Raw genomic sequence first — 21,903 nt, forward strand, 5'->3', positions numbered from 1 at the left:
GGACATTGAGTGGACAGCGTCTTCAGCAGAAAAGCTTCTTTAAAAGCGAGCTCACGCTGAGTTCCATGAGCTCGACGATCCTATCCCAAAACCCCACCCCCCATCCTTCCGATACCCGAAGACTATTACCCACGTAGTTCCCAGGAGTACTTGGTAGTTTTCATCTGTGGTCTGAGAAAGAATGAATACGAGGGATCACTCAATGTATAAAAGACGAAATACTACGTAAAGTATTACTACGGAGCCTAAGCTGCCGCATGAAATTCGAAGTTCACCTGTAGACCAACGAAATTACTGAAGAAATGATCATTTTGATGAGAAGGTATTTTAAAATATGTTTGCATACATTCCTATTTAACATACAATACGCATTCGGAATGTTTTCTTAAATGTGTTGCTTGGATTCCCTTTTATGACCTTATAAATACAACATGAAAGACGGTTTTCATCTTTTCACTATGATTTAAATTACATGTAAATGGGATGTAAATTCTGTGAGGAGATACACCTCAATTTTATGAGGCTATAAAAATAAGGTAGTTACTGAAATCTAAAGGTAAAAATTTATCCCAATTCAGAAGAAAATGTAATTGATTTACTTCAAGATGGTCCTTCGTTGTACGTGAAATAACAAATGTCGATGTTAACTCAGGAAATAAAAATTCTTTGTAGTACATTATTCTACTTTAGTATTAAGGATAATTTAAGCGGAAACATTTTGTGCCAATACTAAGATAGATTGATTTTATAAATACATGTAATTTCCTAACAATTAACTGTCAAACTCACACCATTGATCTATATCATTTTCTATATCATCTTATGCATACGGTTAATGAAGATAGTAGAGCAATTGGTACGTAATGGGGTATAAATGTGTAGTATGCATAAAAAAATATTTCGAAGAGAGTTAACGATGGGAATAAAAGTAAAAGTTGCAAGCCTGAGAATGCCTCACGGCAGAAGATAATGCTTATGTCGTTCATTGATTATAAAATAAACATACTGTGATTTAAATTTGTTTAATACTTTTTAAGAATCATTTCTTGAAATTGCCTCAATTTAGGTAGCCATTAATTTTAATTAAAAATAAGTTGGTAAATATAAAAAAGGACATTCGTGAATAATTTCGTTTTATTAGTGCTCTTTGCAATTGTAATCAACACTAGGATATAAAAATAAAATTTTAAGGGAATATTTGATTACCTTAATGAGAAGTGCCATATGTCTACGATAAGATTTGTGATTGATCGTCAATAAAATTTGCTGAGAACATAAATAACTCTCAAAGTCACCATCCGTGATAGCCAATGAAGTACTATTTCGAAAAATACAGATATATTTACACAATAGAGTCAAATAGTTTTTAAAAATTCGTTCAAAGGAACATAAATAATCCAAAAAAGTGGAATGAAAATAATTTCTCCCTTCCCAAAGCAATATATGATATTAATACGATGAAACACTCAACTCACCAAGAGAAAAAAATCACCGAAAAATGAATTTTTTCTCCTACTTCCATATATCAACAGGGAGACTAAACAAGAAAAACAGGATCTGTTCAGGCGACTTATGAAAGGGAGCAAGAGAGAGAAAGTGCCAGAGAGAGATAAAGAAAGAGATGGGAGATAAATGATTGAAAAAACGTGAAGTAGCCATGACCGCCACATGCCTCCACGTAAATGCACCGTACCAGAATAAATCTTTCACTATTTTTTCCTTATTATTCTTCTTGAGGAGGAGAGAGAGAGTCGGGAGCACATGCGTCATCGAACGATGGCGCATGTGTGTCAAAGGAGGAGCGATGAAAAGAAATGGTTGGAAGTAGGACTGAGAAGAGATGAGCAGCAAAGTGCGAGGTAGAGCTTTTTACTCCAACCCTTCGCCCCTTGTGGCTTCCCCCACCTAGACCCCCATATCCCACCCTCCATCGCGCCTAGGTGCACTGCCTTTGCCGGTGATTCTCCTCCGTATTTTTTTATCCAGCATTCCCAATCTCTTTGTCACGCCCACACACGTCTGCTCCCCGATGGCCCGGCCCTGCCTCCTCACCCTCTGCAGCCGAGACGGCCAACTAACCCCCAAAGGCGACCCCGTCACGCGTTCAGGAAACTTAGCCACGCCCTAACGTTCATCTCTTTCCTCCTTCACCCCGCCTACGCCCTCCACTTCCCCGCATGATCCCCCCACCCCCACTCAAGTCACTCACTCACCGTTTCTCCACCCTCCCCCAAATCCATTCCCTCCCTCCCACTACGGAGTCCTTCCTTCACGCCCGATATCCCGGGACTAATTCAGGTCTCGGCTCCCTCTCGTCCTGCCTTCATCCCGCACCCGTAGGTACACCACTCTCTTTTCTCTATTCCTTCTCCACCAAAATGGTCCCGGATTGCCATTCTCTGCATTTCTTCAGACCCTATCCTGTCCTAAACAGGTCTCAAATGTTTGTCTCCCCATCATAAATCTCTCTTTCTCTTCTCACTTCCTGCCCCGCACGCGTAAATAAAGGAATTGAAATAGTCGTTACGTATTAGGGCGTGTAACCTTCTTGGTCCGTTTTCTGGAATGAACTATTTCGGGAGCTCGACACTAAGCTCGGAAACTCACTAAATGAATACGGTACTTGCAGCTTGCTAACTGAAAGTATTCATGAACTCAGTGCCATTGCGCCATGAACTGAAACTATTGCAAATTATGAAAGGAAAAATTCGAGGTCCAATGGTAAATACTTAAGTTATTGAGTTGCAAAGTTCTTATAGTTCCTCCATACAGGCTGCAAATTGTGAAATTCTGAAAGATTTTGTAAAAATATAGGAATTTAGTAGAGACACGTTTTAATTTATAGTATGTCGTTCTGAAAAAGTGCCAAATTCCAGTGATATTTCAAAGCCCTAGCTATTATAAGGCAATGCATGATTTGGACGCTATTCAGATGAATGGGGAAAGGAGAATATCCGATGTAGTGACTTAAAAATGTTCAATAGCAGTCGCGAAACACTTAGGAGGTATTTGCTTAACTGAGGATCATCTCCATGCAACAATTTCAAAAATTCCTGTGATGGACCATATGGGGTGAACCACCACTATTCCTCTGAACCATCAACTTTTTTGCGCAATTTTATTTTATCACGAGGACTCTGAGAAAACATTATTTTATCCTAACTTGCCTAATTATCAGCCATTATTCTATCAGTCATTATTTTATCATAGCCCTTACTAAAAGATCTTCCGATAAAATAGCATTTGAAACTTGAAAAGTATATTATGATGCACATAGGGCTGCTTGAAAAATTATTTACATAGTGTGAGCTTATCGATATAACTTCTCAATTATTCATTAGAATTAAAGTAACATGCGAATTAATTATGCATGCCTAATGTGGAATCATCTACGCTCCACTCCCTAGCATTGGCCTGTTGGATACCATGTAAATATAGTAGTTCGTCCAAATAATTAATATGGCTCCTTGCATACACCAGCTTTTGACACACCTATACTTCTAAAATATTACTGACATATACCTGACCACAGTTATCATATAAAAAAGCAATGAGTATTTTCACTGGATACCCTAATTTAACCTTCATTTTTTTCTAACGAGCAATGCCGATGTATTTGAGGACAACTGGCCCGTGCGATACTTTCCATTGACAATCTAAATACTGATTTGAACAGAAAAGCATTCAGTTGTTAAAATAATAACAGTTTATCATCACCACCTTTTTTCAAATGGAAAAGCATGACAATTTGTATGCTTGTGAGTCTAATTTCAAGTGGGTATAGTAAAACCTGTCTAAAATGGAGTACGTATGTAAAGAGCAGGGAAGTTGCCCGTGAATGAAATATCTCCTTCGTAGTTTCGACCTGTGCCATAGGAGTAACAATATAAGTAAAAATGATTTGAATAGCCAATTTGAATGCCAAACATGTCAACGAAACAATTTATCATTAAAGAAACGAGTTGGTTTTCTGTGCATGACTATATTTTACATTTCATTCAAACCCGTAATTGTGGTGCCACGCTAAGCTTTCGCAGAATTACAGTATCAATTGTGAATTCAACGGCTGGAATGCTAACAGACAGTCGAAGAAAAGGGATTACCAATGATGGGAGGAGCAAGTTTAAGCAAATATGGTTATAGAGGTCATCTGCAGTATTTTAGAGATCGGAAATTTTTGCCTAAGTGAGACTGCTGACATTTTGAGTTCGATAAATGACTGTAGGAATCATATTGGTAAAACATTTGTACAAAATGGAAATTGAATAGTCCTCCGTTATTTGAAATATTATTTTGAGCAAATGAACGTGCATATTAAATATTCCTCATCACAACAAACACAAAGACATTTACAGTTGTAGGAAAACAAGTAAATGTGTATGCACGGTATGTCATGTTTTAATTATTTTTGAATATTTGACAGTTTGATAACAATACCCTCAATCCTACGTACCATATTTTTGCGGTATTGGAGGTATTGTTATAGGTAGTCTATCAGCAAAAGTAGGTTTTGGATGAACACAGCCGCCAAATAATTATTTTTGTCTCTCCTAATAAAATACAACCCAACTACATACACATGTACTTATTTTCTACCTTCATTCCGTCCAACATTCCCATCCTATTCCTACCTCTTCCTCCTTTGCCTAACATTATCCCTTCTATCAATGTTCAACATTCCACAGCTAAATCGATTGTATGCGATAACATATTTTGTCAATAATCACGAATCATCAAAATAAGAACCAATTGATTTTTCTTAATATCCACAACACATCTTTACCCTGTCCAATTTTAAAATCAACATATGAAGGAAACTGCATGTCCGGGTTTTCACCGCGTTGTTGTTTGAAGCCGACAACAGTTTCGCCGAAGTTTCATCCGGCGTCTTCAGGTCGAAAAATCTACGCAGCCATATGAAGGAAAGTTTTTACGGCATCGTGCTAATCCGTTTAAGGCACCCTTGACTGTGTATCCGTCAGATATATAAATTTTTTTTTCAAAATACGACATATCGTCATGACATAAACGTGTGGTTATCGGCTTATAATTGAAACACCATAATTGCATTATAAATGACAAACTAAAATCGACTAATAACACCAGAGGAAATAACGAATTTGCGAGTTATTTAACGAGAAAAAGTGTGAGGAGAAAATGTTTCTGATTAAAATGCTTCCGATGCTTTATTTTCCCTACATAATTGATCTGCTAACTAGAATACGGGAGTGAAATAAATAATGAATCATATACACCTAAAATAATTCATACTCACCGTCATCATGTTGAACCAAATCTTCTTTGGTATGGATATCGTTAGGATTTTCATAATTATTAAAATATTGCTTCCCTAAAAGTCATTCGAGTTTTTTACGAGTATAAAATAGGTCTTCCAATATCACTATATCCGAATGTGGGGAACAATGGACAGATTTGATAGATGCAATATAGGTAAAACTAATCTCCCACTTATATCAATAGCACGTAATATTTCCCATTTGGTTAGAGAGAAAAGGTTTTATACACTAGAATATACTTCTTAAGAATATACAAAGTCCTTCATGAAGCCAGTCTTTTAATCTGAACATTTCTCCACACAGTAGCCGGAAGTGAGTCGGATCAACTTCGTTCAATTGTTGAAAAAACTATTTAATAGTCAATGAGAAGATATACAAATTAAATAAAACAGTAGGCATTGATGCCACTCTAAATTAAGGAAGATGTACACAAAGACTATGTAAGAAGCCCAACCTCAGTATTTCTCCTCAAAGAGGTTTTAAATAATGTCTCATATGCACATACGCCCTGCACAGAACACATTCATACATGCAATCATTCAGGCCTGTTTAACTTCCTCTTGACAAGGCACAAATTAGGCAGTTTTGAGAGTGGGTGCGTGACGACTGTTATGCATGTCCATGGAGCGCCCCAACCTGTCACCCACACTCCTTTGACACTAGGTCTTGCGAGTGTGGGTCCATCCATTCCGGTTCTTTAAGTCTTGTTTCCCGCGATGGCTCATACTTTAAATTCACCTCTTCCAGATTTTTGTCAGCGACAAAGACTGCTGTCCGCACACCTTTCCTCAGCTGTTTCTGGGAGCTCACTCTCTTAACACCTGTACCCTAATATTTTTCCTATTCTGCATTTCTAATCCCAGCCTTCAGTAGTTAATCATTCCTCTGGCCTTCTCGAAACCCAAATTTCGCCCGATTCTCAGCTGTTCCTTTTCTTTGCACCCTCCTCCCATCTGCTGCCTCCATCCACACTCGTTCTCATACTTCCCTGTATCCCCTTCCTTTGCTCACTACACCCTCTTCCTTTCGACAAATGTGTTCGTTTCCTCCACTCACCTTAAACATTCGACAAAGCGATAGAGCCAAAACTCATCCGCCTGGTAGTTTTAATGCTAAACTTCACCATTAATTTAACTAAAGTTTTTCTGAACGATTTTTCCTTTCAAAAAAACTTTTTTTCCAGCGGGTAAATAGATCTGGTTTTTAATCTCCATTGGATTGCCCAGAATGTGAGGAGCATGATCCCATATCCATTCCGTGGTGTATAAGAGTCCATTAAATTATGATCTATTGTTTAAGAGTGAGGGAAAATTAATGTGAAAGCGTGAAAAAACGCCAATTTTAGCAATAGAGAGAAGACAACTATGATAAAAAGCAGAATTGCGTTTCCTTCAAAAATATTAAAATTAAATTTTCAGATTCTTAGTCCATATTTTAAAGCTTCCTGATCGAACATCTGAAGGGAATTAACTCTCGGTGAGATAGCAATTAAAGAGATATAAGCGTAGTTAAGGACGGTGCGGAATGGCGGTCGTCGAAGCAGGATGATAGAAGTAGATCGGAGTCTTTTAAAATATGAGTGTGAAAAAAGAATGGAGAAAGTGAAACCGCCGCCATCTTTAATTTACCTCCCAGCATTCCTTGCACCTCCCCCCCCCCCAGATCCCTAACCGCTCTCCGGAAAATTAAGTATCCCTCGAAGAAGGCCTAAAGCTTAAACAATCTACAATGTGAGTGTCCTTTTAAGTGTTACACTATTTTATTTGTGTTCTATTTCGCCGTCTAAATATTAAACTGCTCGTGTGATTGTTTCTATATCTTATCTTATGTATATATGTATATATGTATATATATATATATATATATATATATATATATATATATATATATATATATATATATATATACATATGCCTTTAGAAAAGTCAGCTCCAAACCTAAAATCGACAGTAACTCGTAGCAGGCCTGGGTAATCCACAAACGTGATCGATTGCACTTGGGTTACTTTGCTGCAGACAAGTGATGCGGGTTAAGCCTAGTAAACCTGAGATTCTTTTTCAACGTCTACATCCCTATTAGTAAAAAAACACGCGCTTAAGCTCAAGTATGCTGGTGCAGGAATTGAGTAATGTGATGGGTTTGGTAAGTATGGTCGGCGGACTGAAGGAAGGGGTCGGGCCTCGGGTCTCCGTACTTCCCGAAAGGGATAACTGATGTTTTTATCGGGACGAGGCTTTAAAGATTCTCCATCGCATTAAAAAACATACGACTCCCCCAAACGAAATGGGATTGAGACACGAATGGAAAGGGAGGGAGGGGATCGACCAGGATATCCTTACCGGAAGATTAATTTCCAGACGGGTGATCCAGAGCAGGTGACGTGAGTCGGACACCGACGTGAGTGAACGTGTTACACGCACACCGTCGCTTCTGCGTTTAAGCGGGGGCGTGTTTCCTTCGCCTCCACGGACAGACGTGTTGGGGCGGTGAAGAAGAAGGGACGTAAGAAAAAAAACATGCATTCCCCACCTTCCCTATGACCCCAGTTTCCACGAACACGTGGGGAGGTTGGTCCCCTCGACGTTCCTTCCTCTCCCAACCCTGCGAGTGAGAGGTCGTACAAGTACGTGAAAGGGCAAGGGGACACGAGCAAGGAGAGACTCTTCTGAACGGACCAAGTGGACGAAGCTGGACTGAGCGCGGTTGGAATGGGGTCCGTTGGCTCGTCGATGGGTTCGAGGGAAAAGACACTCGTTGCCCGGGAGGTCTTGAAAATGGGGAGGCATTCTCTCTATCTCTCCTTCTCCGAGGGGAGCGGGCGAGTGCCCTGCAGTTAAGTGGACATCACGATGGGAGATAACCTCCGTGGGGGAGGAAAACAAAAGAGTATAGCGGAAGACAAGAGAAAAGAAGAGACAACTGAGCAGTTGAAGATGAAGGCAACTGCTTCTCTCGTCGAAGGAAAGTTTACGAGAGAGTTGTGGGAATTCTGACTGTGCTGGAAGGGACTCTCTAAGTCAAGTCATTTCTTGAGCGTCGGGAGCAGGTGCAAACAAGGGTAGGGACACAGTCTCAACATTTAAAATATTCTCTTCTTTCCCACGGAGATTCGATGAAGTCTCCTAGCTGTGCATAATACAGTTGGGTAGCTACAGAACCATTAAGTGACGAAGAATGGTCAGCCTTTCGGATGCTTGGTGATCCTTCAAAAGAGGACACAATGAGTCAACTGATAAGTGCTGATAAAAAAAATTATGCTCTGCATTATTTACATTGGCAGCCGTAAGGAATGGAGAAGGAATTACTAAGTCACCAGCCTGTTGGGCAATTTATTAGGAAAAACGTAAGCTATAAAATAGCATCTTTTTCAATTTGTCTTCATTTTTCATTCATTTTGCCACCTTTAATGAAAAGCATTGAGAATATTATTTTATAAAAATTGCATTAAATATTTCGAAAGTATATCAGCTTCAACTTTATACCATTTTTAGGTACGGCAGTTAAGATTGTTAATGCAATCAATAGAAACCACTTTCCTTTAATGGTGACGGAATAGTGTGTTTCCATGTGACCTTAATTCTTAATGCAAATAATAATCATTATAAATTCATAACTTATCAGTGTAAAAGCATTTTCACAAGAAAGAAAAATGTTTTCTACTGTCACAAATGTCTCCAAGAGGGTTATACGTACATAAACTTATTTAGAAGACTTTTTATGAAAGATGATTGAAAAATTTCCAAAATGAACCTAGAAATGTGTAGTCAACAATTTTCTTATTGCAATAATCTTTAATAATATAAATAAAAAATATTACAAAATATATTTTTTTAATCAGAGAAAATCTCTGAACTAAAGGTTTTCTACAAAAAAGTAAAGCTTTATAATTCTCAATAAATCAGGTCCAGTGAAACGCAGGCAACTAATTTTTTATCAAATCAAGGTACTACATGAACTCTGTAAAAGACTTGTTAAATTTACCAGTGACTCTCAGAAATATTTCCCCGTGAAACAGATATGTTGGGTCATTGAATACAAAAACTTATTCTGTGAGAAAAGTCTTGCGTTTCTCTCTACTTTTGAACACTTTATTGGAATGTTACTATTTAGGATAGAAAAGAGGTGATCCAAGTAAAGTTAAGTGTGGTTCATAGGTTAAAAAAAGCAAAAGCATTTTTAGGTTTATCTTTACGCTATCCTCCACGCCTTCGAAAAACTTCACTAGCATCTCTTCCAAGTGCTATAAAAACATCAATGATGTAGGTCATTCTTCAGAGTTACTAACTTTGGGTTTACATTTTCCAAAATAATTATACGGTTAAGCGATGTTATATTTTGGAAGGTGAAAGGCCTTTTTTTAAACTATACGACAAGCACTAGAAGATTAACATGACTAAAGGATAATCAGTGCCTATAATTCAGGGTAAAAGGATTTATGCGAAAGGTAGACCAGTTGGTATACTTTTGAATTCCTATGAGCCATCCTAAAAATAAGAATAATGGAGTAATCGTATTGTAATTGGATGTTTATATGCGCATTGTGTGTAATTGAGGTTTCTAAGCGTTAGGTTTCAGCTTAGATATCAAATTTTCATACAATTTTACATTATTTATAAATAATTAATATTGCTTAAATTTACTGAGAATAAACAAACTCCCTGGAGGCACCCAAAGAAAAAAACTCATATTAGCTAAAAAATAGGATGATCGTCTTTAAATGCCACTATTCTTTTCACTCACGTGAGTCTTAGTAATGTCTTTGATGCAATATACGGAGAAATTTCCCCACAAAATGTCTCATCCCAGAAAATATTGAATCGAAATTGAGTCTCATGACTTTGCCTATTTAGAAAATAACGCCAAAATTTAGTGCATTAGGCATCCATCAGGCTCTGAAGTTAAAAATATTGAGAGTATGAAATACTCATTTGACTCTTCCCAGCTCTTATCCGCCTCCATTCTCCATGCTCCTATCTCTATCCAAAGTTTCCAAAAATCTTAATTTTTCAACTTCAAAACTCTCTCCCCTTCTTCCAGAAGAGAACTTTCCGCTAGAGTGCAGCCATGCTTTGCGGTAATCCTTCCCAATAGATCAGGGGGTGTTAGGACAGAGTGGTTAAAGGTCTGAGGATCTGGAGTGGGATGAGTCTCCTACCACATCCAGGGAGGCGAGCAAAGGTCTAAGGCGTCCAGGGGAGGGGTTGAGGGTAGAGTAAGGGGAGGAAAGGCTGCTCTTGGGGGTCGTGAGGGGATGCTATCTAGGGTCTTTGGGTATAAGCAGAGCAGGCTTCCTTGTCGTCCTGGATAGAGCGTGTAGGATGTCGAGGATTCAGTATGGGGAGAAGAGCGTTTTCTCAGAGGTGAAGCCGGGATGAAAAGCGGCGGAAGGGCAAGGGAGCGGTACGAAGTGGGGGGGGGGGCCAAAAGGACGGAGGAAGGGCATAGAGGCAGCTTGCGGCTGCACAAGATGCTGTCCTCGGCGTCGCATGCTATCATCACACCGAAGGGATCTTAAAAGTTGAGTCTTGGGCCAACTGTTCTCAGCCCCCGAAAAGCCCCCTCTTCCTTTAGTACGCATACGAACGCAAACGCATGAAACAGCCATTCCTTTTATGCACAGGCATTTTAATGCCTCTCCAAGAGTTCATGCTGAAGTATTTACTGAAAAGAAGTTCAAAGACTTCATTGTTCTGCATTATCCTTCAATGCTTTGGCACAAACAAAAATCATAACCCGACCTTCTCAAAGTTCACAAGATGTATTCATTCATATTACTAGGTAATGGACCGGCTACACAAAATGAGGGAGAGTTTCAACACAGTTTGGAGACTTTCATTAGAGAAGTTGCATTTCTTATGCGCATTTAATTCCGTTGTAAAAATTAATATTTAACTTGCATTGCTGATATTGGTTAGAATAGTTAAGATTTGTTAAAAACAGCTTATAGCACAGCAACAGTAGTTGAAAAAAAAAATGGTATAAGGCTCCGAGTAATTAAGTTGAAAAATGAAGTACATTGTTAAATTGTTGTATAAACATAATAAATTGCAATAATTTTAGGTCTTATTTTAAAAATTTCAAGCGGAAATTAATTGTTTGTAATTATTAGGAATTATTTTGATAGTTACATCCATAAGAATCAGTTAATGTTAAAAATTACCACAGACTGATTATTTGGTCAAAGCTACTTACCGAGGCTAAAATTTTGAATTCATGGAAACTTAAATAAAAATAGAAGAATGAGCTAATAATATTTGGGGAAGCTAGAGTAACGTCATATTTCACATCCTCAGGTCGCTAAATTTAGTTGAAAAATAATTATATGTAAATATTCAATCACTTTCTCTTTAAAAACGCGAGTATTCTTCTCTTATCAGCAGGTAAAACATGCTGAGAATTTCAACCAAGGCCAAATCGTTTAAACTCCACGATTTGTTAACGCACGATCTTTTACGAATCTGCATCATAATACATTACTAAATGGATACCGATTCTTTTCACACAGCTCCACAATATCGGTAACGATTAAGCTTGGCGGTTATTAGGGCGTGAAACTTCGGGCTTTAGAGGTCAAGGTCTCGTGGGGAAATGGGGGCTTGAATTCGTGCAATGAATGAGATGCCCCATTGTCCCTTTCTCTCGCTCTCACTCATTCCCCAAAGCCTCGTCGTCTTCCTTCCTCTATATATTTCGGTACCTCCGCCGTATAAGCATGGTATAGCCACCCCTCCCCCCCCCGCCGCTTCCACTTCCTGCGGCGTCTTAGAGTCTCAAAAGTATATCTTACGGACAACTTCCGAGCTTTAAGTTACCGTAGAGCCCCAACAACGATCCTTCTACAACGTTCTTATATTATGTTGCATGCCTCATGCGTTTCTCTACCAAAAGGACTCGAATATTATTGATTTTATGAATGTCACTAAGCGGAAAGCAAGTAAGTAAGACTAAGTTCGAAGGAATATGTAAATATCTCATTCACTCTAAAATTTAATAGAGGTACTTATGGTGTTGGGAAACCATTGAGGATACGTTTATGGCTTATACGTTTGTGTTCATATGTAAAACCACACGTGTTTATAACATATTAGTATACATGGATTAAGAATTGATTGGGCAGCAGGTAATGCCAAATGCTGTAAGATGTTGAATTGCTGAATAAATCAATAAAAGCTGTCAAAAGGAAAGTGTTACATAAACAATGAAAGCTAATTGCTTCCTGAAATGCCCACATTTAATGAAAACAATAAAATTGTCCTACGTTACGCTTTTGAATAAACTAAAATAATATGTTGAGCAGGGCAATGCGTAGATCATTGCGCACGGGGTGAAAAAATCAAATTGATTCCCTAAATACAGAATTAAGTTTTTGATCTTAAAGGAGGTAAAAATTCATTGAAGAGCGTCAACTTTATCAACTGAGAAAATAATGCCACCAAATATAGCATAATAAGTTAATAAAATTAAAGATTACAAGTTAGAGATACCTGAATGGCGTATTAACGATCTGCTGAGATGGGCAAAGGCAAAGACAAAAGCACAGAAAAAAATTAGGATATTTAAATTATATTTCTTTTGTTCTTTCTGGGAGTATGCGGTATGGGAAACCAAGCCCTCTCCGTCTTGTCGATAGCTATCTAAAAATGCTCGCCCGCTCAACATTCTTTGCTATTTGTTTAGCAAAGATTTGATTATAAGCATCTTCGGTACCCACAATGCACACAATTCGTGATATCCGAGCTTTTTCGTTCCTATCGTGAAAATAGCAATGCATCCAACAGTAGTAATTTATCAGTCAAAGAACTTACCAATTGTCAATCACATCACAATTCTTGTCTACACGTTGAACGCTTTCATCAGTCAGGATACCGTGTTTGCCACATTGCTCTTTATCATGCGCATTTGTGCGGCCAGTTTTATCTCTCAGTAATGTAGTTTCATAGATTAGAGAAAACTTCCGATGAATTTCGGCAGATTATGACCATTTTTAGCAAAAATCTCGAACCACAGAACGCACTTCGCTGCTGCAAATGCTACGATTTTGGTGAATATTTTTATCTGTATTCACTAACAAAGAACCACTGCCGAGTCAAAAAACATTTCAGTGACTTTGGAAGGAATCAACTGAAGACACTACATTAAATATACCTCGTACACGAAAGGCCTATGTTCCCACGTTAACGATAACATATTAATATTTTCCATGCAATATATTTTGCATAAAACAATAATTAAATTAATATGTAACTACCAAACGCAGAAAACTTTCCTGCATACGTATATGAATGGAAATTCGTGATTAACGGAATACAATTGGGTGATTAAATGTTGGGTAAGCTGATATTTAGACACATGGGTGTTCTAGTTTACTATGAATTCCGTTCATTATTTTAAATATTACAACAATTAAAAAAATGTTGCCAAGTTTAATTTTTCCCGTAGTTTTATCCTATTATTAACTTGTTGTTCTATGTAGAACAACTAGAAGAATGAAATACAGAAATATGTAACGGAGAAATAACACAAGCACTGGAGGTCGAAGTGAAAGGTCGCAGTCGTAGTGAAGCTAAGAAAGAAATGTAAAGAATTCCAAGAAACAAGGTTGAATAAGTGGAAGTGAAGCTAAGAAAAGAGTTAGCGATGAATAAGGGATAGGATTGTTAGTGCTTATTTTTTCCGGGATAGACGGACGGATGGGAGGCGGTTTCTCTGGCTGAGTTGGAGAGAGGGGAGGCTCAGAAAAGGCTTGAGGCCGGTCACAGTTGGCTCTTGGCCCTTGAGGAGTTTGGATTGTTCGTTTGCGAAACCTCTAAAACGTAACCTCGTTACGGTCCATCATGAACCGGTTATGGTAATAGCGCTCCGCCATCAAATTTTGAGTGAAACTGGGTAAAACTGGAAAAGAGACTCAAGACATGTTCAAGGCAGCTTATGCTGATAACGCCGAGGGTAGAACGGGTGTTTTTGAGTGGCACAAGTTGTTTGGATAGGGTAGAGAAGATGCTAAAGACGCCGAACGTTCAGGACGCCCTTCGACCTCAAAGAGTGACAAAAATCTTCGAAGAGTGAAGAGGCTTTGATGGACAGGGATCGTAAATAAAATGTTTGCATTTTTTTTGATGAATTTGGCATCTCTGAAAGTGATGTTCATCGACTTGTGAGCGAAAAAATGGGCATGAAAATGGTGTTTGCCAAGTTGGTGTCACGAATACTCTTGAACGAACAACAGGGAATTTGCCGCAGCGAATTTTCTCTTGTTCATCCAAGCTTCTCGACCATTTGAGTGAGAATCAAAATCCACCGTAGAGACCGAACGTTACCCCAAAGTCTTCTTCTCTTCCCCCGCCTCCAATTGTGCTAAAAGGACGTTCGGTTCGGTGGAAGCGTTACGAAAGGCTGTGACGACTGAGGTTAGCAGCATTTCGGGTGTACGTACAAGGCGTGGAAAACCCGCTGGTAGCGGTGTGTGGACGCAAAAGGGTGCTACTTTGAAGACTTCTGAGTGAATGCATCAATTCTGACAATACATATTTTTAATGGACTGTGTCCTACTACTTTTGGAACAGAATGCATCAGCAAATTTTTTAAATGACTCAATTGCTTCGGCCTCTTTTTTTTAATTCTCAAAAATTAGAGATCAATAAAATCAAGGATAACAGACTCATGATTTGGTCTACCTTCCACATCTTAAATATATAAAATAAAAAAATCTCAAAAAAGGAGAAAAATAGGGAAAATAAATGTTTAAAACTTCATACGAGATATATATAAAGACTTTCTTTGCAAATTCGTTTTTTTTATTTTATTGGTCATCGGCCCAAACATCTATTTCCATCCCTTTATTCCATCTGTTCCGATTCGTCCACATTTCCATACTATGCTCCCTTTTATCACTACTCTTAAATTACCACGTTTTATATTCACCATACACTTACCTGTTTCTTCGAATTTTCACGAACAATAATTGGCATTCCTTAGCATTACTATATTTGCATTCTACGTTCCTGTTTTAATGCAGTACTTATTGTAATGAAATACACTACATCAATCTACCTTCCGAAAATGCCATGTTTTGAAACTGTTACTCTATAAAAAATTCTATTGAGATATTATTGTTATCCAATTTACAGTGGTATAGAATGAGAGGCTACTGACATTTTGTATAAGATAAAGCAAAATGTAGCTTACATTATTTATGCCTTGAAATATCACTGGTTTTTTTGTTTAATGAGAAATAGTAGATGAATTTTAATTGGGTTCAAGAGAAGTTGGCAGACAGGCTGGAGAAATGTGGACTAGTGGTGGATAGACGAGTCAGGATGAAATCAAGAAAAAGGAATTCAAAAAGAATGGGAAATAACACCAAGATATGGAAAAGATCGTAAGCTGGAGGATGAAAGAAGCAAGAAATAGAGGAAGTGAAATTTTGCACCGGGAGAAGTCGAGGAAAGTGGAAAGGAGAAGGAAACGAGATATAACAAATGGGGAATTAGGGAAGGGCATGGTAGGGGGTTCCGTAAATGGTGTGTGACAAAAAGGGTTAGCTGGAGTTTCTGCTCATACGAACAGGAAGTGGTGGCGATGAGGGAGGAAGGAGTTTGGGTGCGGAGGGGGAGAGGAATATACGGTGTTGTGGTCGAGGCCAGAGAGGCCTGAACGGAGAAGAAATGGCTTGGACCAGCGTAGCTTGAGGAAAAAATATTTAGCGATCTGCCACATTAGGGCCAAAATGATGAAGGCGGCCGCCTAAGATATATGTAGATAGTGTAGGTGTGGTCTCTTTATTTGATTGCTGCGGAATGCAAAGGATCCGTATATGCTTAGTGACGAAATGTTCGTTTACCTAAGTCGAAGCATCAGAAAAAAATTCGAAGTTTGTTCTAAGAATCGTGCAGAAAAATGCACTTTTGGAAGTACTGAGGGGTGAGAAAGAGGAAATTATTGTACGAGATCTATTAAAAATTCTGCGACCTTTTTAATAAAAAAAAATAATTCATTAGCAAATTATTGGCCAGGGTCCCCTTCAAAGTAGTCTCATTCACAACGTTGTTTCCACATTTTTTAAAAAAGTCCTGGAACGCTTCTTCCGGAATCATCATAAGCTCTTCCATCAAATCTTTGGGATGGTGGCAAATCTTTTTCCTTTGAGCGGGGTTTTTAGTTTATAGAACAGGAAAGTCACACGGAGCCAGGTCTGATTTGGGGAAGGCTAAGCGAGGAAGCACAGCGACCTGTGTTTTTGACAAAATACTCAAGAGTTTAAGGAGACGAATGAGCCGGCGCGTTGTCATGGCAAAAAAAAACACTCGCCGCTCCTCCCATGTTCGGGCCGTTTTCGCCTGATTCTTTCATAATTTCCAGGTAGTAATCAAAATTGACAGTTTGGCTTTCAGGTAGGTATTCATGCTGCACAACCCCCCCTGCACCAAAAAAAAACAGTTAACATCACCTTGACATCCGAGAGACCTTGTCGAGCTTTTTTGGAGGGGGGGATGTTTCACCAACGCTTTGCGTCTTTCCTGCCTCCTTTGGTTTTCTCTGCAATTCCCTACCCTTCCCCTCATTTGTTTTCCTTTCTGTCCCTTTCCCCTCTCCATTCAACTTCTCCTCCTACACCCACATTTTAAAAGCCTCCAATCTACCCCTAACATCCTGATTCAATGACCATGTTTCCGTGCCGTACATTACTACACTCTACATCAAAGTTTCGATGAGCCTTTCCTTCGCATTCTTACTCAGCTTCCCTGCCATCTATTCTCTCCTCCTTGTGAACGCATCTTTGTCTAACGCAATTGTTCGCTTTTCATCCCTACTACTTTGGCCATATTGTTTAAAAACACTTCCGAGATACGTGAATGGTTCCACCTGCTCCAGTTTATGCCCTCCTACTATAACGTTTAACTTGGCCTTTCTGTAACGCATTCTTCTCAATGCACGAAGTATCCAATGAAAATTCTTCCTCGCACCTTTCTCTAAATCTTTAGGTAATTTTGCGGGAACATTGTGCACCCCCACGACCTTATTTAATTTTTACTAGCCTAAAAACCTGTGTAAAAGTTCGTTTACTTGCTTCGTCTTACAAAACCCTGAAATCGGCACAAGATAAACGTTATGCAGGGGATGAAAAATACGTTGGTAGTGAAATATATATTGCAAGAAGAGGAGATAGGATGACCGGTAAGCATGGCGTAAATATGAGTTAAATTAAGACTTCAAAATAATGTACAGGACCTTCTTGATATGAAAACTTGCCATTAAGGTGCCAGTGTAATCCAATATGTTTTCGTGGATTGGATACTGGTCATAAGATAGAAAATATATAGATAACAAGTTTTTAACATAATACATACCAAGTAAACCTTGCCAGCTCAAATTTAAGGAAGGTAGAAAAAATAGGTGGAGAAATTTGGAGAGACATTGTGATTCTGAAGCTTTGATAACAGTAGTATCTTAGGATGAAAAATATATAGTTATTTTGTTCACTGTAATGGTGCGTAAGTAATCAAAGCATAGAAAATAAAAACGTTGGACAAATCGGAGGAATGCCACACGAAACGCGATACAGGGTCGCACCCAAAAGTGGTAGGACTAATTTTCTCTGGCGCTTTTCTAAGGTGGAGAGGGCTCTTAGCAACAGACCGACACCAACCTCAGTCTCCTGCGGGCTGTCGTTGAGTGAGGACACCGTTTTTAGTGAAGCAAGTTTTTTGTCCGCGTCGAAAAACAAAATGAATCTGAATTTAGAGCAACGTTATTCCGTGAAGTTTTGTGCGAAACTCGGGAAGACAGAGGCAACTGAGACCCTCGATATGATCAAGCAGGCTTATGGGGACACTGCCATAAGCTGTTTCACAGTATTTTAGTCGCACAAGTTGTTTAAAGAGGGTAGGGAGCTCGTTGAAGACGACCATCGCTCCGGACGGCCGTCGACGGCAAGAACCGACACGAATGTGGACAGAGTGAGGACACTGCTGAACACAGACCGACGCTTAACCAGTGAAGAAATTGCAGACCAGTTGGGTCTGTCTGCGTCCAACGTCCAACGCATTATTTCACAGGATTTGGCCATGCGCAAGGTGTGCGCCAAGATGGTGCCGAAAATTCTGAGTGTCGACCAACAGGCAACGCGTGTGCGCATTTCCGAAGAAGTGTTAGCCAATATGCTATTAGATGAAAATTGTTTGGACAATGTTTTAACTGGTGATGAAACATGGGTTTTTCAATATGACCCCAAAACGAAAAGATAATCCGCGGAATGGCACACTTCCGCGTCCCCACGTCCAAAAAAGGCTCGCATGAGCAAATCAAAAATCAAAACGATGTTGATTGTGTTTTTCGACCGTCATGGAGTGGTTCACAAGGAGTGTTTACCACCAGGGGAGACTGTGAATGTGAACTTTTACGTGCAGGTGCTCACCCGCCTCCGAGAACGCGTGAAAAGAGTCTGACCGGCCATCGCAAACTGCTGGGTGCTTAATCATGACAAGGCCATGATGTGCCATGGCGCGCTCGTCGTCAGACAGCTCCTGGCCAAATACGGCGTTGCCACGTTGTCGCACCCGCCCTATTCTCCCGATCTGGCACCACCGGACTTCTTCTTCTTCCCCCTAATGAAAAGACAGCTCAAGGGACGACGTTTTGACTCGATAAAGGCCGTTCAAGAGGCTTCGACGAGGGTCATCAACGGTATCTCCAAAGAAAATTTCCAGCGGGCGTACGGGGAATGGGAGCAACGTTATACTAAGTGTGTAGCAGCTCAAGGAGCATACTTTGAAGATTCTTAAGTCGATGTAAGTATATCGTCAATAAAATTCTAATAAGTATAAGTATATATGACGATATACGAAGTAAGTATATCGTCAATAAAAAATCAGTCCTACCACTTTTGGGTGCGACCCTGTATATCATGGTCGTTGAGGGCCGTTCTAATCGTACCTTTACTGGGTCTATCACCAATTATTTTGCAACAAATTATTTCATCTCTTTAATATTTCTATGCTGATGATAAAATGACGTTTTCTGGGATCGTATCAAACATTTGAACTAAAAAATGTCCCCAATTCCCTTACGGAAAGTAATGTTTTTTTAAAATTAAGCACATGAAATCTTAATTATCACCTAAATTTTGTTCTTAACTATTCATTTAGAATTGCATGATAACCTCATCAGGAAAAACATTAAACTTTTTTACCACAGTTCCTGCTATCATCATAACATTAAAACGAATGTTTTGTATGTAATGTACTACCTTGATCAAAAAGTTCCCGGAATAACCACCGTGTGGCGCTCCCATCGTTCCGATTTGAGTTCTGTTTTTTTTGTTAAATTGGTACATCTGTTGTTGATATTCCCTTTAAATCTTAGTGTCATAACTTGACATTTGCAAAAGTTACGTAGCCAAGAGTACATCTATCTCTGTGTGTGTTGGCGATTTTTTACAATTTCAGAAATGGATTTAAATTTGCAACAACGAACTTGTATTAAATTTTGCGTAAAAAACGGATTTAGTGGCGCACGGACGTTGGAAATGTTGGAAAAGTGTTTCGGCAACGATTCTCTAAAAAAAAACGGTCGTTTACCAGTGGCACGAGCGGTTCAGAAGTGGTCGTGAGTCAATCGAAGATGATGAACGCAGTGGCAGACCATCGACATCGAAAGTCGGTGAAAAAATTGAATAAGTAAAAGAAATGTTGGTCAATAACCGCAAATTAACCATCAGAGAAATAGCGGAGGACTTGAACATTGCCTATGGATCCGCCCAAGACATTGTGGTTAATGATTTGGGTTTCCGTCGTGTAGCAGCAAAGTTGGTGCCAAAAGACCTCAATTTCATGCAAAAAAGAGACCGTGTTGACGTCGCAAAAGACATGATTTGCGAGGCTGAATCCGATCCCAATTCATCAAAAGGATCATTACTGGAGACGAGACGTGGGTTTATGAGTACGACACGCAATCCAGACATCAGGCAAGTGAATGGCGTTCACCAAATGAGCCGAGACCAAAAAAACCACGTCGTTTTCAGTCAAAAAAGAAGGCAATGCTGACGGTTTTCATGGATTACAACGGTGTAGTGCATCATGAATTTTTGCCAGAAGGCCAGACAGTAAACAAAGAGTATTATTTGGGCGTTATGAGACGTTTGCGTGAAGCAATTCGCCGAAAGAGACCAGAAATGTGGGCAGAAAACTCGTGGATTTTGCACCATGATAACGCACCGTCGCACAGTGCTATCATTATTCGTAATTTTTTGACGAAAAATGCAACAAATACCATCCAACAGCCACCGAATTCACCTGATTTGGCTCCCTATGACTTCTTTCTGTTCAATCGAGTTAAAAAACCATTACGGGGAACGCGTTTTAGCAGCCGAGAGGAAGTAATGGAAAAATCGCAGGAAGCACTGATGGACATACCGAAAACCGAATATAAAAAATGTTTCGAGGATTGGATCAAGCGCTGGCATAAGTGTGTTGCAGTCGATGGGGATTACTTTGAAGGGGACAATATAGATTTAGATGAATAAACTTGTATTTTTAATTTTCTGAATAAATTCCGGGAAATTTTTGATCAAGGTAGTATTCTCAAATTTCAAGTTTCTTTACCTATTCAAGGATCCTTCAGACATATCAGATGCCTTTCAGCCCAAGCCATTATTCATAGCTAATGCAGATTGACGTATTTTTTTAAGCCCGCTAATCTGCATACGTTTGCTTCCTAGAGAGAGGCGTAATTGACGTCATGAAGCCTCTTTTTTTAAGACATTTTTATGAATTCAAATATCTCCATGAATGCATTTATTTTGATTGATAGTTAATTGCGCCTAATCATTATATTTTCATATAATAGAGCTTTTAATCTGAATCCCTTAAGATATAAAATAAGCCATATTTCATTTCTCGGTAAATAATTAATTCTTTGTTTGATAATACCACGGCGATTTGTATAGCAGGTCATTAGCATAGAACGAACCTTTGTAATTGCCAAAGCTTTCTGCGTGAATCTGCAAATGTATGCGAAGTGAATCTCTTTTACTCGCTCTCTGTTCACCACTGTCTTTTTCAAGCAGTCAAAGTTAAGAACACTACCGACTATTTTCTGATTTACCCAAAGCACTCCGAACAAAGTGGGTAGAATGCTAAATCAAACTCACAGTTAACTCTATACAATGAATGCGAGGCAAAAAAATTTAAACTCACACGAGAGAGTAATATTCTAATAGCCTTGTGCATTTAGCGGAGTAACACGGGTTTTGAAAAGGATCATTCAACAAAACGGTTCTTATTTTAGTATGCAGAGCAGGGTGTAAAAATTGTTTTTTATTCCATGGTTTTTTACTGATTGATATATGAATGTGTTTAGGAGGGTACGATGCAATTAAAATCCCGAAATACAGAATGGTGGAAAATCTCATAATTCAATTTACTCTTTCTTTTCATTTGGCGGAGAGGGTTAAAACTGCGCATCGATGCATCGATACGTCAGTATTTCCAAAAATTGTACTTCATGAAATGGATTCATCCACTTCAAAAAACAATCACCATACTACTCCAATGTTACGCAATCGAATTCCTCACTTGATCACATCCTTTTCTCATATTCCCACGCTTCG

The sequence above is a fragment of the Hetaerina americana genome, unplaced genomic scaffold (assembly GCF_022747635.1).
Source record: "Hetaerina americana unplaced genomic scaffold, ioHetAmer1.1.p SCAF_8, whole genome shotgun sequence".
Lineage (NCBI taxonomy): Eukaryota > Metazoa > Arthropoda > Insecta > Odonata > Calopterygidae > Hetaerina > Hetaerina americana.